The following is a 15,000-nucleotide window of genomic DNA, read 5'->3' as shown; positions in this document are numbered from 1 at the left end:
CACTGCAGTCCTCCGCTCTACCACCTGAAAATCGAAGGGAAGTGGCAAAGGTGTCTCGCTTTGGTGATTGTCCGCCGTGCGCCTTTTGACGCTCCCGGCCTGGTGTACCTGCTGATGCCGCAGTGTTGTGGGACTGTGAGTTGCCAGCTGCTCTGTACAGGCTGGGCCTGTGGCGCAATGGATAACGCGTCTGACTACGGATCAGAAGATTGTAGGTTCGACTCCTACCTGGCTCGAACTTTTTTACGCACTTTGCATTATGGCGCTAGATGCCTCGCAAGCGCACCTACTTGGTCATGCTGCCCAGCAGTTTGCATGGCAAGTGCCTTCTTAGCGCAGTAGGCAGCGCGTCAGTCTCATAATCTGAAGGTCCTGAGTTCGATCCTCAGAGAAGGCATTGATACTTGCAAAGCATTTTTATCCCTCATCTCAGCTTTCCATTTTTGCTGCACAAGACTATCGACAAGACTTGCTGCTACGGCACACCAAAGGATTTGATGTCCCTTGGCCCCTCTGTACCTCAGCGTGTGGAGACCCTTCGGAAGTACACGGGTTCACCGACAGCTGACACCACTGTTGCGTTTGAGCCATTGCCCCGAGCCAAAAGAGGAGTGGAGAATGCAGGCATCGATCCCGCTACCTCTCACATGCAAAGCGAGCGCTCTACCATTTGAGCTAATTCCCAAGCTGCGTCTTACAATTGCACCAAGTTTGCTTCTCAGTAGCTCCTTAGCACTCGCCTCTGAGTTGCTGCGCCACCAGCAGGGATCTCCTGCTTTGGGTTAGCCCGCTCCCTGATCTCTTTCAACGCTTTGCTCCAATCGGCGTTACCGAGCAACGGCAGGGCGGGAAGTCAGAGAAATGGGGAAAGAAGCCGAGAAAGAGCCCGAGCCGACGGAAGGGAAGCGAGGTGACCGGAAAGTAGCAGCCGCCACGAGCGTGAGGGAGCAGCCGAGAGCCCTGTCTGACTGATAGATGAATTCTTTTGCCTGAGGTTTTGCCTGAAAGAGAGTGGTGGGTGTTTTGGTGCATTGCTGCTCAAAGGCACTCCCTGCTGGTGTGCAGATGCAACTGCTCAAGCAATGGAGGTGTCCTGTGCCTCAGCAGCAACATGTAAACTAGCGTCAAGTTAAGAGCACTGCCTTGAGCTAAAAGCTCCTTACCGCTCACTTACTGCACAAGAACGCCCGCTCCTTCAAGCCGGAGTCGAACCAGCGACCTAACGACGACTTTGCTTTGCTTTTTTTCCACTGCAGTCCTCCGCTCTACCACCTGAAAATCGAAGGGAAGCGGCAAAGGTGTCTCGCTTTGGTGATTGTCCGCCGTGCGCCTTTTGACGCTCGCGGCCTGGTGTACCTGCTGATGCCGCAGTGTTGTGGGACTGTGAGTTGCCCGCTGCTCTGGAGAGGCTGTGCCAGTGGCGCAATGGATAACGCGTCTCACTACGGATCAGAAGATTGTAGGTTCGACTCCTACCTGGCTTAATCTTTTTTACGCACTTTGCATTATGGCTCTAGATGCCTCGCAAGCGCACCTACTTGGTCATGCTGCCCAGCAGTTTGCACGGCCAGTGCCTTCTTAGCGCAGTAGGCAGCGCGTCAGTCTCATAATCTAAAGATCCTGAGTTCAATCCTCAGAGAAGGCATTGATACTTGCAAAGCTTTTTTATCCCTCATCTCAGCTTTCCATTTTGGCTGCACAAGACTTGCTGCTACGGCACACCAAAGGATTTGATGTCCCTTGGCCCCTCTGTCCCTCAGCGTGTGGAGACCCTTCGGAAGTACACAGGTTCACCGACAGCTGACACCACTGTTGCGTTTGAGCCATTGCCCCGAGCCAAAAGAGGAGTGGAGAATGCAGGCATCGATCCCGCTACCTCTCACATGCAAAGCGAGCGCTCTACCATTTGAGCTAATTCACCAGCTGCGTCTTACAATTGCACCAAGTTTGCTTCTCAGTAGCTCCTTAGCACTCGCCTCTGAGTTGCTGCGCCACCAGCAGGGATCTCCTGCTTTGGGTTAGCCCGCTCCCTGATCTCTTTCAACGCTTTGCTCCAATCGGCGTTACCGAGCAACGGCAGGGCGGGAAGTCAGAGAAATGGGGAAAGAAGCCGAGAAAGAGCCCGAGCCGCCGGAAGGGAAGCGAGGTGACCGGAAAGTAGCAGCCGCCACGAGCGTGAGGGAGCAGCCGAGAGCCCTGTCTGACTGATAGATGAATTCTTTTGCCTGAGGTTTTGCCTGAAAGAGAGTGGTGGGTGTTTTGGTGCATTGCTGCTCAAAGGCACTCCCTGCTGGTGTGCAGATGCAACTGCTCAAGCAATGGAGGTGTCCTGTGCCTCAGCAGCAACATGTAAACTAGCGTCAAGTTAAGAGCACTGCCTTGAGCTGAAAGCTCCTTACCGCTCACTTACTGCACAAGAACGCCCGCTCCTTCAAGCCGGAGTCGAACCAGCGACCTAACGACGACTTTGCTTTGCTTTTTTTCCACTGCAGTCCTCCGCTCTACCACCTGAAAATCGAAGGGAAGTGGCAAAGGTGTCTCGCTTTGGTGATTGTCCGCCGTGCGCCTTTTGACGCTCCCGGCCTGGTGTACCTGCTGATGCCGCAGTGTTGTGGGACTGTGAGTTGCCAGCTGCTCTGTACAGGCTGGGCCTGTGGCGCAATGGATAACGCGTCTGACTACGGATCAGAAGATTGTAGGTTCGACTCCTACCTGGCTCGAACTTTTTTACGCACTTTGCATTATGGCGCTAGATGCCTCGCAAGCGCACCTACTTGGTCATGCTGCCCAGCAGTTTGCATGGCAAGTGCCTTCTTAGCGCAGTAGGCAGCGCGTCAGTCTCATAATCTGAAGGTCCTGAGTTCGATCCTCAGAGAAGGCATTGATACTTGCAAAGCATTTTTATCCCTCATCTCAGCTTTCCATTTTTGCTGCACAAGACTATCGACAAGACTTGCTGCTACGGCACACCAAAGGATTTGATGTCCCTTGGCCCCTCTGTACCTCAGCGTGTGGAGACCCTTCGGAAGTACACGGGTTCACCGACAGCTGACACCACTGTTGCGTTTGAGCCATTGCCCCGAGCCAAAAGAGGAGTGGAGAATGCAGGCATCGATCCCGCTACCTCTCACATGCAAAGCGAGCGCTCTACCATTTGAGCTAATTCCCAAGCTGCGTCTTACAATTGCACCAAGTTTGCTTCTCAGTAGCTCCTTAGCACTCGCCTCTGAGTTGCTGCGCCACCAGCAGGGATCTCCTGCTTTGGGTTAGCCCGCTCCCTGATCTCTTTCAACGCTTTGCTCCAATCGGCGTTACCGAGCAACGGCAGGGCGGGAAGTCAGAGAAATGGGGAAAGAAGCCGAGAAAGAGCCCGAGCCGACGGAAGGGAAGCGAGGTGACCGGAAAGTAGCAGCCGCCACGAGCGTGAGGGAGCAGCCGAGAGCCCTGTCTGACTGATAGATGAATTCTTTTGCCTGAGGTTTTGCCTGAAAGAGAGTGGTGGGTGTTTTGGTGCATTGCTGCTCAAAGGCACTCCCTGCTGGTGTGCAGATGCAACTGCTCAAGCAATGGAGGTGTCCTGTGCCTCAGCAGCAACATGTAAACTAGCGTCAAGTTAAGAGCACTGCCTTGAGCTAAAAGCTCCTTACCGCTCACTTACTGCACAAGAACGCCCGCTCCTTCAAGCCGGAGTCGAACCAGCGACCTAACGACGACTTTGCTTTGCTTTTTTTCCACTGCAGTCCTCCGCTCTACCACCTGAAAATCGAAGGGAAGCGGCAAAGGTGTCTCGCTTTGGTGATTGTCCGCCGTGCGCCTTTTGACGCTCGCGGCCTGGTGTACCTGCTGATGCCGCAGTGTTGTGGGACTGTGAGTTGCCCGCTGCTCTGGAGAGGCTGTGCCAGTGGCGCAATGGATAACGCGTCTCACTACGGATCAGAAGATTGTAGGTTCGACTCCTACCTGGCTTAATCTTTTTTACGCACTTTGCATTATGGCTCTAGATGCCTCGCAAGCGCACCTACTTGGTCATGCTGCCCAGCAGTTTGCACGGCCAGTGCCTTCTTAGCGCAGTAGGCAGCGCGTCAGTCTCATAATCTAAAGATCCTGAGTTCAATCCTCAGAGAAGGCATTGATACTTGCAAAGCTTTTTTATCCCTCATCTCAGCTTTCCATTTTGGCTGCACAAGACTTGCTGCTACGGCACACCAAAGGATTTGATGTCCCTTGGCCCCTCTGTCCCTCAGCGTGTGGAGACCCTTCGGAAGTACACAGGTTCACCGACAGCTGACACCACTGTTGCGTTTGAGCCATTGCCCCGAGCCAAAAGAGGAGTGGAGAATGCAGGCATCGATCCCGCTACCTCTCACATGCAAAGCGAGCGCTCTACCATTTGAGCTAATTCCCCAGCTGCGTCTTACAATTGCACCAAGTTTGCTTCTCAGTAGCTCCTTAGCACTCGCCTCTGAGTTGCTGCGCCACCAGCAGGGATCTCCTGCTTTGGGTTAGCCCGCTCCCTGATCTCTTTCAACGCTTTGCTCCAATCGGCGTTACCGAGCAACGGCAGGGCGGGAAGTCAGAGAAATGGGGAAAGAAGCCGAGAAAGAGCCCGAGCCGACGGAAGGGAAGCGAGGTGACCGGAAAGTAGCAGCCGCCACGAGCGTGAGGGAGCAGCCGAGAGCCCTGTCTGACTGATAGATGAATTCTTTTGCCTGAGGTTTTGCCTGAAAGAGAGTGGTGGGTGTTTTGGTGCATTGCTGCTCAAAGGCACTCCCTGCTGGTGTGTAGATGCAACTGCTCAAGCAATGGAGGTGTCCTGTGCCTCAGCAGCAACATGTAAACTAGCGTCAAGTTAAGAGCACTGCCTTGAGCTGAAAGCTCCTTACCGCTCACTTACTGCACAAGAACGCCCGCTCCTTCAAGCCGGAGTCGAACCAGCGACCTAACGACGACTTTGCTTTGCTTTTTTTCCACTGCAGTCCTCCGCTCTACCACCTGAAAATCGAAGGGAAGTGGCAAAGGTGTCTCGCTTTGGTGATTGTCCGCCGTGCGCCTTTTGACGCTCCCGGCCTGGTGTACCTGCTGATGCCGCAGTGTTGTGGGACTGTGAGTTGCCAGCTGCTCTGTACAGGCTGGGCCTGTGGCGCAATGGATAACGCGTCTGACTACGGATCAGAAGATTGTAGGTTCGACTCCTACCTGGCTCGAACTTTTTTACGCACTTTGCATTATGGCGCTAGATGCCTCGCAAGCGCACCTACTTGGTCATGCTGCCCAGCAGTTTGCATGGCAAGTGCCTTCTTAGCGCAGTAGGCAGCGCGTCAGTCTCATAATCTGAAGGTCCTGAGTTCGATCCTCAGAGAAGGCATTGATACTTGCAAAGCATTTTTATCCCTCATCTCAGCTTTCCATTTTTGCTGCACAAGACTATCGACAAGACTTGCTGCTACGGCACACCAAAGGATTTGATGTCCCTTGGCCCCTCTGTACCTCAGCGTGTGGAGACCCTTCGGAAGTACACGGGTTCACCGACAGCTGACACCACTGTTGCGTTTGAGCCATTGCCCCGAGCCAAAAGAGGAGTGGAGAATGCAGGCATCGATCCCGCTACCTCTCACATGCAAAGCGAGCGCTCTACCATTTGAGCTAATTCCCAAGCTGCGTCTTACAATTGCACCAAGTTTGCTTCTCAGTAGCTCCTTAGCACTCGCCTCTGAGTTGCTGCGCCACCAGCAGGGATCTCCTGCTTTGGGTTAGCCCGCTCCCTGATCTCTTTCAACGCTTTGCTCCAATCGGCGTTACCGAGCAACGGCAGGGCGGGAAGTCAGAGAAATGGGGAAAGAAGCCGAGAAAGAGCCCGAGCCGACGGAAGGGAAGCGAGGTGACCGGAAAGTAGCAGCCGCCACGAGCGTGAGGGAGCAGCCGAGAGCCCTGTCTGACTGATAGATGAATTCTTTTGCCTGAGGTTTTGCCTGAAAGAGAGTGGTGGGTGTTTTGGTGCATTGCTGCTCAAAGGCACTCCCTGCTGGTGTGCAGATGCAACTGCTCAAGCAATGGAGGTGTCCTGTGCCTCAGCAGCAACATGTAAACTAGCGTCAAGTTAAGAGCACTGCCTTGAGCTAAAAGCTCCTTACCGCTCACTTACTGCACAAGAACGCCCGCTCCTTCAAGCCGGAGTCGAACCAGCGACCTAACGACGACTTTGCTTTGCTTTTTTTCCACTGCAGTCCTCCGCTCTACCACCTGAAAATCGAAGGGAAGCGGCAAAGGTGTCTCGCTTTGGTGATTGTCCGCCGTGCGCCTTTTGACGCTCGCGGCCTGGTGTACCTGCTGATGCCGCAGTGTTGTGGGACTGTGAGTTGCCCGCTGCTCTGGAGAGGCTGTGCCAGTGGCGCAATGGATAACGCGTCTCACTACGGATCAGAAGATTGTAGGTTCGACTCCTACCTGGCTTAATCTTTTTTACGCACTTTGCATTATGGCTCTAGATGCCTCGCAAGCGCACCTACTTGGTCATGCTGCCCAGCAGTTTGCACGGCCAGTGCCTTCTTAGCGCAGTAGGCAGCGCGTCAGTCTCATAATCTAAAGATCCTGAGTTCAATCCTCAGAGAAGGCATTGATACTTGCAAAGCTTTTTTATCCCTCATCTCAGCTTTCCATTTTGGCTGCACAAGACTTGCTGCTACGGCACACCAAAGGATTTGATGTCCCTTGGCCCCTCTGTCCCTCAGCGTGTGGAGACCCTTCGGAAGTACACAGGTTCACCGACAGCTGACACCACTGTTGCGTTTGAGCCATTGCCCCGAGCCAAAAGAGGAGTGGAGAATGCAGGCATCGATCCCGCTACCTCTCACATGCAAAGCGAGCGCTCTACCATTTGAGCTAATTCCCCAGCTGCGTCTTACAATTGCACCAAGTTTGCTTCTCAGTAGCTCCTTAGCACTCGCCTCTGAGTTGCTGCGCCACCAGCAGGGATCTCCTGCTTTGGGTTAGCCCGCTCCCTGATCTCTTTCAACGCTTTGCTCCAATCGGCGTTACCGAGCAACGGCAGGGCGGGAAGTCAGAGAAATGGGGAAAGAAGCCGAGAAAGAGCCCGAGCCGCCGGAAGGGAAGCGAGGTGACCGGAAAGTAGCAGCCGCCACGAGCGTGAGGGAGCAGCCGAGAGCCCTGTCTGACTGATAGATGAATTCTTTTGCCTGAGGTTTTGCCTGAAAGAGAGTGGTGGGTGTTTTGGTGCATTGCTGCTCAAAGGCACTCCCTGCTGGTGTGCAGATGCAACTGCTCAAGCAATGGAGGTGTCCTGTGCCTCAGCAGCAACATGTAAACTAGCGTCAAGTTAAGAGCACTGCCTTGAGCTGAAAGCTCCTTACCGCTCACTTACTGCACAAGAACGCCCGCTCCTTCAAGCCGGAGTCGAACCAGCGACCTAACGACGACTTTGCTTTGCTTTTTTTCCACTGCAGTCCTCCGCTCTACCACCTGAAAATCGAAGGGAAGTGGCAAAGGTGTCTCGCTTTGGTGATTGTCCGCCGTGCGCCTTTTGACGCTCCCGGCCTGGTGTACCTGCTGATGCCGCAGTGTTGTGGGACTGTGAGTTGCCAGCTGCTCTGTACAGGCTGGGCCTGTGGCGCAATGGATAACGCGTCTGACTACGGATCAGAAGATTGTAGGTTCGACTCCTACCTGGCTCGAACTTTTTTACGCACTTTGCATTATGGCGCTAGATGCCTCGCAAGCGCACCTACTTGGTCATGCTGCCCAGCAGTTTGCATGGCAAGTGCCTTCTTAGCGCAGTAGGCAGCGCGTCAGTCTCATAATCTGAAGGTCCTGAGTTCGATCCTCAGAGAAGGCATTGATACTTGCAAAGCATTTTTATCCCTCATCTCAGCTTTCCATTTTTGCTGCACAAGACTATCGACAAGACTTGCTGCTACGGCACACCAAAGGATTTGATGTCCCTTGGCCCCTCTGTACCTCAGCGTGTGGAGACCCTTCGGAAGTACACGGGTTCACCGACAGCTGACACCACTGTTGCGTTTGAGCCATTGCCCCGAGCCAAAAGAGGAGTGGAGAATGCAGGCATCGATCCCGCTACCTCTCACATGCAAAGCGAGCGCTCTACCATTTGAGCTAATTCCCAAGCTGCGTCTTACAATTGCACCAAGTTTGCTTCTCAGTAGCTCCTTAGCACTCGCCTCTGAGTTGCTGCGCCACCAGCAGGGATCTCCTGCTTTGGGTTAGCCCGCTCCCTGATCTCTTTCAACGCTTTGCTCCAATCGGCGTTACCGAGCAACGGCAGGGCGGGAAGTCAGAGAAATGGGGAAAGAAGCCGAGAAAGAGCCCGAGCCGACGGAAGGGAAGCGAGGTGACCGGAAAGTAGCAGCCGCCACGAGCGTGAGGGAGCAGCCGAGAGCCCTGTCTGACTGATAGATGAATTCTTTTGCCTGAGGTTTTGCCTGAAAGAGAGTGGTGGGTGTTTTGGTGCATTGCTGCTCAAAGGCACTCCCTGCTGGTGTGCAGATGCAACTGCTCAAGCAATGGAGGTGTCCTGTGCCTCAGCAGCAACATGTAAACTAGCGTCAAGTTAAGAGCACTGCCTTGAGCTAAAAGCTCCTTACCGCTCACTTACTGCACAAGAACGCCCGCTCCTTCAAGCCGGAGTCGAACCAGCGACCTAACGACGACTTTGCTTTGCTTTTTTTCCACTGCAGTCCTCCGCTCTACCACCTGAAAATCGAAGGGAAGCGGCAAAGGTGTCTCGCTTTGGTGATTGTCCGCCGTGCGCCTTTTGACGCTCGCGGCCTGGTGTACCTGCTGATGCCGCAGTGTTGTGGGACTGTGAGTTGCCCGCTGCTCTGGAGAGGCTGTGCCAGTGGCGCAATGGATAACGCGTCTCACTACGGATCAGAAGATTGTAGGTTCGACTCCTACCTGGCTTAATCTTTTTTACGCACTTTGCATTATGGCTCTAGATGCCTCGCAAGCGCACCTACTTGGTCATGCTGCCCAGCAGTTTGCACGGCCAGTGCCTTCTTAGCGCAGTAGGCAGCGCGTCAGTCTCATAATCTAAAGGTCCTGAGTTCAACCCTCAGAGAAGGCATTGATACTTGCAAAGCTTTTTTATCCCTCATCTCAGCTTTCCATTTTGGCTGCACAAGACTTGCTGCTACGGCACACCAAAGGATTTGATGTCCCTTGGCCCCTCTGTCCCTCAGCGTGTGGAGACCCTTCGGAAGTACACAGGTTCACCGACAGCTGACACCACTGTTGCGTTTGAGCCATTGCCCCGAGCCAAAAGAGGAGTGGAGAATGCAGGCATCGATCCCGCTACCTCTCACATGCAAAGCGAGCGCTCTACCATTTGAGCTAATTCCCCAGCTGCGTCTTACAATTGCACCAAGTTTGCTTCTCAGTAGCTCCTTAGCACTCGCCTCTGAGTTGCTGCGCCACCAGCAGGGATCTCCTGCTTTGGGTTAGCCCGCTCCCTGATCTCTTTCAACGCTTTGCTCCAATCGGCGTTACCGAGCAACGGCAGGGCGGGAAGTCAGAGAAATGGGGAAAGAAGCCGAGAAAGAGCCCGAGCCGACGGAAGGGAAGCGAGGTGACCGGAAAGTAGCAGCCGCCACGAGCGTGAGGGAGCAGCCGAGAGCCCTGTCTGACTGATAGATGAATTCTTTTGCCTGAGGTTTTGCCTGAAAGAGAGTGGTGGGTGTTTTGGTGCATTGCTGCTCAAAGGCACTCCCTGCTGGTGTGCAGATGCAACTGCTCAAGCAATGGAGGTGTCCTGTGCCTCAGCAGCAACATGTAAACTAGCGTCAAGTTAAGAGCACTGCCTTGAGCTGAAAGCTCCTTACCGCTCACTTACTGCACAAGAACGCCCGCTCCTTCAAGCCGGAGTCGAACCAGCGACCTAACGACGACTTTGCTTTGCTTTTTTTCCACTGCAGTCCTCCGCTCTACCACCTGAAAATCGAAGGGAAGTGGCAAAGGTGTCTCGCTTTGGTGATTGTCCGCCGTGCGCCTTTTGACGCTCCCGGCCTGGTGTACCTGCTGATGCCGCAGTGTTGTGGGACTGTGAGTTGCCAGCTGCTCTGTACAGGCTGGGCCTGTGGCGCAATGGATAACGCGTCTGACTACGGATCAGAAGATTGTAGGTTCGACTCCTACCTGGCTCGAACTTTTTTACGCACTTTGCATTATGGCGCTAGATGCCTCGCAAGCGCACCTACTTGGTCATGCTGCCCAGCAGTTTGCATGGCAAGTGCCTTCTTAGCGCAGTAGGCAGCGCGTCAGTCTCATAATCTGAAGGTCCTGAGTTCGATCCTCAGAGAAGGCATTGATACTTGCAAAGCATTTTTATCCCTCATCTCAGCTTTCCATTTTTGCTGCACAAGACTATCGACAAGACTTGCTGCTACGGCACACCAAAGGATTTGATGTCCCTTGGCCCCTCTGTACCTCAGCGTGTGGAGACCCTTCGGAAGTACACGGGTTCACCGACAGCTGACACCACTGTTGCGTTTGAGCCATTGCCCCGAGCCAAAAGAGGAGTGGAGAATGCAGGCATCGATCCCGCTACCTCTCACATGCAAAGCGAGCGCTCTACCATTTGAGCTAATTCCCAAGCTGCGTCTTACAATTGCACCAAGTTTGCTTCTCAGTAGCTCCTTAGCACTCGCCTCTGAGTTGCTGCGCCACCAGCAGGGATCTCCTGCTTTGGGTTAGCCCGCTCCCTGATCTCTTTCAACGCTTTGCTCCAATCGGCGTTACCGAGCAACGGCAGGGCGGGAAGTCAGAGAAATGGGGAAAGAAGCCGAGAAAGAGCCCGAGCCGACGGAAGGGAAGCGAGGTGACCGGAAAGTAGCAGCCGCCACGAGCGTGAGGGAGCAGCCGAGAGCCCTGTCTGACTGATAGATGAATTCTTTTGCCTGAGGTTTTGCCTGAAAGAGAGTGGTGGGTGTTTTGGTGCATTGCTGCTCAAAGGCACTCCCTGCTGGTGTGCAGATGCAACTGCTCAAGCAATGGAGGTGTCCTGTGCCTCAGCAGCAACATGTAAACTAGCGTCAAGTTAAGAGCACTGCCTTGAGCTAAAAGCTCCTTACCGCTCACTTACTGCACAAGAACGCCCGCTCCTTCAAGCCGGAGTCGAACCAGCGACCTAACGACGACTTTGCTTTGCTTTTTTTCCACTGCAGTCCTCCGCTCTACCACCTGAAAATCGAAGGGAAGCGGCAAAGGTGTCTCGCTTTGGTGATTGTCCGCCGTGCGCCTTTTGACGCTCGCGGCCTGGTGTACCTGCTGATGCCGCAGTGTTGTGGGACTGTGAGTTGCCCGCTGCTCTGGAGAGGCTGTGCCAGTGGCGCAATGGATAACGCGTCTCACTACGGATCAGAAGATTGTAGGTTCGACTCCTACCTGGCTTAATCTTTTTTACGCACTTTGCATTATGGCTCTAGATGCCTCGCAAGCGCACCTACTTGGTCATGCTGCCCAGCAGTTTGCACGGCCAGTGCCTTCTTAGCGCAGTAGGCAGCGCGTCAGTCTCATAATCTAAAGGTCCTGAGTTCAACCCTCAGAGAAGGCATTGATACTTGCAAAGCTTTTTTATCCCTCATCTCAGCTTTCCATTTTGGCTGCACAAGACTTGCTGCTACGGCACACCAAAGGATTTGATGTCCCTTGGCCCCTCTGTCCCTCAGCGTGTGGAGACCCTTCGGAAGTACACAGGTTCACCGACAGCTGACACCACTGTTGCGTTTGAGCCATTGCCCCGAGCCAAAAGAGGAGTGGAGAATGCAGGCATCGATCCCGCTACCTCTCACATGCAAAGCGAGCGCTCTACCATTTGAGCTAATTCCCCAGCTGCGTCTTACAATTGCACCAAGTTTGCTTCTCAGTAGCTCCTTAGCACTCGCCTCTGAGTTGCTGCGCCACCAGCAGGGATCTCCTGCTTTGGGTTAGCCCGCTCCCTGATCTCTTTCAACGCTTTGCTCCAATCGGCGTTACCGAGCAACGGCAGGGCGGGAAGTCAGAGAAATGGGGAAAGAAGCCGAGAAAGAGCCCGAGCCGACGGAAGGGAAGCGAGGTGACCGGAAAGTAGCAGCCGCCACGAGCGTGAGGGAGCAGCCGAGAGCCCTGTCTGACTGATAGATGAATTCTTTTGCCTGAGGTTTTGCCTGAAAGAGAGTGGTGGGTGTTTTGGTGCATTGCTGCTCAAAGGCACTCCCTGCTGGTGTGCAGATGCAACTGCTCAAGCAATGGAGGTGTCCTGTGCCTCAGCAGCAACATGTAAACTAGCGTCAAGTTAAGAGCACTGCCTTGAGCTGAAAGCTCCTTACCGCTCACTTACTGCACAAGAACGCCCGCTCCTTCAAGCCGGAGTCGAACCAGCGACCTAACGACGACTTTGCTTTGCTTTTTTTCCACTGCAGTCCTCCGCTCTACCACCTGAAAATCGAAGGGAAGTGGCAAAGGTGTCTCGCTTTGGTGATTGTCCGCCGTGCGCCTTTTGACGCTCCCGGCCTGGTGTACCTGCTGATGCCGCAGTGTTGTGGGACTGTGAGTTGCCAGCTGCTCTGTACAGGCTGGGCCTGTGGCGCAATGGATAACGCGTCTGACTACGGATCAGAAGATTGTAGGTTCGACTCCTACCTGGCTCGAACTTTTTTACGCACTTTGCATTATGGCGCTAGATGCCTCGCAAGCGCACCTACTTGGTCATGCTGCCCAGCAGTTTGCATGGCAAGTGCCTTCTTAGCGCAGTAGGCAGCGCGTCAGTCTCATAATCTGAAGGTCCTGAGTTCGATCCTCAGAGAAGGCATTGATACTTGCAAAGCATTTTTATCCCTCATCTCAGCTTTCCATTTTTGCTGCACAAGACTATCGACAAGACTTGCTGCTACGGCACACCAAAGGATTTGATGTCCCTTGGCCCCTCTGTACCTCAGCGTGTGGAGACCCTTCGGAAGTACACGGGTTCACCGACAGCTGACACCACTGTTGCGTTTGAGCCATTGCCCCGAGCCAAAAGAGGAGTGGAGAATGCAGGCATCGATCCCGCTACCTCTCACATGCAAAGCGAGCGCTCTACCATTTGAGCTAATTCCCAAGCTGCGTCTTACAATTGCACCAAGTTTGCTTCTCAGTAGCTCCTTAGCACTCGCCTCTGAGTTGCTGCGCCACCAGCAGGGATCTCCTGCTTTGGGTTAGCCCGCTCCCTGATCTCTTTCAACGCTTTGCTCCAATCGGCGTTACCGAGCAACGGCAGGGCGGGAAGTCAGAGAAATGGGGAAAGAAGCCGAGAAAGAGCCCGAGCCGACGGAAGGGAAGCGAGGTGACCGGAAAGTAGCAGCCGCCACGAGCGTGAGGGAGCAGCCGAGAGCCCTGTCTGACTGATAGATGAATTCTTTTGCCTGAGGTTTTGCCTGAAAGAGAGTGGTGGGTGTTTTGGTGCATTGCTGCTCAAAGGCACTCCCTGCTGGTGTGCAGATGCAACTGCTCAAGCAATGGAGGTGTCCTGTGCCTCAGCAGCAACATGTAAACTAGCGTCAAGTTAAGAGCACTGCCTTGAGCTAAAAGCTCCTTACCGCTCACTTACTGCACAAGAACGCCCGCTCCTTCAAGCCGGAGTCGAACCAGCGACCTAACGACGACTTTGCTTTGCTTTTTTTCCACTGCAGTCCTCCGCTCTACCACCTGAAAATCGAAGGGAAGCGGCAAAGGTGTCTCGCTTTGGTGATTGTCCGCCGTGCGCCTTTTGACGCTCGCGGCCTGGTGTACCTGCTGATGCCGCAGTGTTGTGGGACTGTGAGTTGCCCGCTGCTCTGGAGAGGCTGTGCCAGTGGCGCAATGGATAACGCGTCTCACTACGGATCAGAAGATTGTAGGTTCGACTCCTACCTGGCTTAATCTTTTTTACGCACTTTGCATTATGGCTCTAGATGCCTCGCAAGCGCACCTACTTGGTCATGCTGCCCAGCAGTTTGCACGGCCAGTGCCTTCTTAGCGCAGTAGGCAGCGCGTCAGTCTCATAATCTAAAGATCCTGAGTTCAATCCTCAGAGAAGGCATTGATACTTGCAAAGCTTTTTTATCCCTCATCTCAGCTTTCCATTTTGGCTGCACAAGACTTGCTGCTACGGCACACCAAAGGATTTGATGTCCCTTGGCCCCTCTGTCCCTCAGCGTGTGGAGACCCTTCGGAAGTACACAGGTTCACCGACAGCTGACACCACTGTTGCGTTTGAGCCATTGCCCCGAGCCAAAAGAGGAGTGGAGAATGCAGGCATCGATCCCGCTACCTCTCACATGCAAAGCGAGCGCTCTACCATTTGAGCTAATTCCCCAGCTGCGTCTTACAATTGCACCAAGTTTGCTTCTCAGTAGCTCCTTAGCACTCGCCTCTGAGTTGCTGCGCCACCAGCAGGGATCTCCTGCTTTGGGTTAGCCCGCTCCCTGATCTCTTTCAACGCTTTGCTCCAATCGGCGTTACCGAGCAACGGCAGGGCGGGAAGTCAGAGAAATGGGGAAAGAAGCCGAGAAAGAGCCCGAGCCGCCGGAAGGGAAGCGAGGTGACCGGAAAGTAGCAGCCGCCACGAGCGTGAGGGAGCAGCCGAGAGCCCTGTCTGACTGATAGATGAATTCTTTTGCCTGAGGTTTTGCCTGAAAGAGAGTGGTGGGTGTTTTGGTGCATTGCTGCTCAAAGGCACTCCCTGCTGGTGTGCAGATGCAACTGCTCAAGCAATGGAGGTGTCCTGTGCCTCAGCAGCAACATGTAAACTAGCGTCAAGTTAAGAGCACTGCCTTGAGCTGAAAGCTCCTTACCGCTCACTTACTGCACAAGAACGCCCGCTCCTTCAAGCCGGAGTCGAACCAGCGACCTAACGACGACTTTGCTTTGCTTTTTTTCCACTGCAGTCCTCCGCTCTACCACCTGAAAATCGAAGGGAAGTGGCAAAGGTGTCTCGCTTTGGTGATTGTCCGCCGTGCGCCTTTTGACGCTCCC

General features: G+C 54.0%; 12 non-coding genes across 12 annotated transcripts; all 12 read left to right on the top strand.

The window, feature by feature from the left end:
* The first annotated feature begins 163 nt into the window (after positions 1-163).
* On the top strand, positions 164-236 carry trnar-acg (transfer RNA arginine (anticodon ACG)). Its single transcript has one exon. It is a non-coding gene; the product is annotated as a tRNA-Arg (tRNA).
* An 88-nt stretch (positions 237-324) lies between these two features.
* trnam-cau (transfer RNA methionine (anticodon CAU)) lies at positions 325-397 on the top strand. The gene has a single exon. It is a non-coding gene; the product is annotated as a tRNA-Met (tRNA).
* A 2,250-nt stretch (positions 398-2,647) lies between these two features.
* Positions 2,648-2,720, top strand: trnar-acg (transfer RNA arginine (anticodon ACG)). Its single transcript has one exon. It is a non-coding gene; the product is annotated as a tRNA-Arg (tRNA).
* An 88-nt stretch (positions 2,721-2,808) lies between these two features.
* Positions 2,809-2,881, top strand: trnam-cau (transfer RNA methionine (anticodon CAU)). Its single transcript has one exon. It is a non-coding gene; the product is annotated as a tRNA-Met (tRNA).
* A 2,250-nt stretch (positions 2,882-5,131) lies between these two features.
* On the top strand, positions 5,132-5,204 carry trnar-acg (transfer RNA arginine (anticodon ACG)). The gene has a single exon. It is a non-coding gene; the product is annotated as a tRNA-Arg (tRNA).
* Positions 5,205-5,292: 88 nt separating this feature from the next.
* On the top strand, positions 5,293-5,365 carry trnam-cau (transfer RNA methionine (anticodon CAU)). The gene has a single exon. It is a non-coding gene; the product is annotated as a tRNA-Met (tRNA).
* Positions 5,366-7,615: 2,250 nt separating this feature from the next.
* On the top strand, positions 7,616-7,688 carry trnar-acg (transfer RNA arginine (anticodon ACG)). Its single transcript has one exon. It is a non-coding gene; the product is annotated as a tRNA-Arg (tRNA).
* Positions 7,689-7,776: 88 nt separating this feature from the next.
* On the top strand, positions 7,777-7,849 carry trnam-cau (transfer RNA methionine (anticodon CAU)). The gene has a single exon. It is a non-coding gene; the product is annotated as a tRNA-Met (tRNA).
* Positions 7,850-10,099: 2,250 nt separating this feature from the next.
* trnar-acg (transfer RNA arginine (anticodon ACG)) lies at positions 10,100-10,172 on the top strand. Its single transcript has one exon. It is a non-coding gene; the product is annotated as a tRNA-Arg (tRNA).
* An 88-nt stretch (positions 10,173-10,260) lies between these two features.
* Positions 10,261-10,333, top strand: trnam-cau (transfer RNA methionine (anticodon CAU)). Its single transcript has one exon. It is a non-coding gene; the product is annotated as a tRNA-Met (tRNA).
* A 2,250-nt stretch (positions 10,334-12,583) lies between these two features.
* On the top strand, positions 12,584-12,656 carry trnar-acg (transfer RNA arginine (anticodon ACG)). Its single transcript has one exon. It is a non-coding gene; the product is annotated as a tRNA-Arg (tRNA).
* An 88-nt stretch (positions 12,657-12,744) lies between these two features.
* Positions 12,745-12,817, top strand: trnam-cau (transfer RNA methionine (anticodon CAU)). The gene has a single exon. It is a non-coding gene; the product is annotated as a tRNA-Met (tRNA).
* The last annotated feature ends 2,183 nt before the right edge of the window (positions 12,818-15,000 follow it).

The sequence above is a fragment of the Somniosus microcephalus genome, unplaced genomic scaffold, assembly GCF_052327205.1.
Source record: "Somniosus microcephalus isolate GS21.2 unplaced genomic scaffold, FLI_Smic_1.0 scaffold134, whole genome shotgun sequence".
NCBI lineage: Eukaryota > Metazoa > Chordata > Chondrichthyes > Squaliformes > Somniosidae > Somniosus > Somniosus microcephalus.
The sequence above is the reverse complement of the archived record's forward strand: the minus strand, read 5'-3'. Positions and strand labels throughout refer to the sequence as shown.